Raw genomic sequence first — 1690 nt, forward strand, 5'->3', positions numbered from 1 at the left:
ATATGCTTTAAGACGTAATAATGTACCACATTGAGTCATTTATTCATCCAGCAGAAAATGTAATAGATTTGTTTCCAGCACTCAAGCTTTATGTCTTTGTTTTGGTCTCCAGCAGCTTCAGAAGAGACTACTCTGCTTTTTAGTTAAGAAATTCCATGATAGCTAATTGCTAATTTGTCTGCTGTTACCAAAGCAGTAGCATAACAATATGCAGGTAGCATATTGATTTATACCATACATATGGTCAAAATGCTTAAAATGTTGGTACTGTGACTGCCCTCTTTCACTTTACATTTCCACCAAAGAGATATGAATTACCATAGCCTTCAAAGTAATAAAAACACAAACAATATATAAAAACCCACTGAAAAAGCGTAATCTGGACAAAAAGTACAAGAGTCATGAAGACAAATGAGAGAAGAAACCTCCAATGGAATGGGGAAATTTTGTTAATTTGGATTTTCTAGAGGGGAAAAAAGAGTTTTATCAATTTTGACACTACTTAGTTACATCATACTTCACAATAAGCATCTGGCTGTTTAATTAAAAACCTGCATCATAATCTGTTTTACAGACTTGAACAACATTACAGACCACTTCAGTTAATTTGCACAAATCACTTACGATTTATGGTTCATTTATAGGACTGTATGAGCTCATTCAGATTTTTTGTTTCAATTGAAATCTATCAAGCAAAAGTTTCTGTACACTGTTTGGCACCACTGCAGTGAAATGAATCTCACTCAAACCTTTCAATTATTCATGACAGTAAGCTTTTATAAGGGGCATCACAGAGGCGATCATGCATGCACTGAAAATTTCAGTCATCATCCATCTGTTAGAAAGTTCAATAATTTACGCCTCTGAAACACTCACTACTTTTGGTTTTACTTCTCTAGTGCTGAGAAGTTTAGACTTTACTCTAGAAATCAGGCTTAATGTCTTTTAAACAATGCTGCACAACAGTCACTTATCACCTCATCTTCATACCCTGCAGCCCACTGCAGTTTTTCTGCCGTTGCCTAAGAACTTCTACAATATCTGAAAAAAAGCAGAACATTTGCCTCCCGCTGAGATAAACCTTGACATTTCTGTCCACACAAGGCAATGTGCAAGATAATTCTTCATAATGGACACAGTGTATGTCATCTGCCAGGTCAAGTGTTCGGCCATGTTTACTGTTACAGAAAAGCTTGCAGTGTGCTGTTGGCACACTTTCTCTCTTTCTTTACAATTTTTGCTGATATCACTGACATTTTTTTTACTTTAATTCAGTTCACCTACAACTCTGAAATCTTTGACTCTCACTCATTTCTTTTGAGATGATCATTGCGGGATATGATCACAAATTTTCAAACAATCAAAGAGACAAACACATTTTTAGAACTTTTTTAAAGATTTTGCAGGTTTAAAGTTTGGACCTAAATAGTTTTTCTTTCTTTCTTTTCTATTTTTTGCAAGGGGGGGGGGGGGGGGGGGGGGGGGGGGGGGGCTTTAACACAATGAGCATGTTAGAGTTTGTGCAAATGAGATACACTGTCCACACTGACGAACCGAATGACTGACCAGTGGGGCTGCAGTCGACTCTGGGCAGCTTTGCTGCTGTTGTTTGGGAGTAAAGACTCCACTGGGGACATCTCATACTTCCCTGCACCTTGAGAGGTGGCTCAGCATTAGAGAGTATCTCCAA

Source organism: Melanotaenia boesemani, chromosome 22 (genome assembly GCF_017639745.1).
Source record: "Melanotaenia boesemani isolate fMelBoe1 chromosome 22, fMelBoe1.pri, whole genome shotgun sequence".
Lineage (NCBI taxonomy): Eukaryota > Metazoa > Chordata > Actinopteri > Atheriniformes > Melanotaeniidae > Melanotaenia > Melanotaenia boesemani.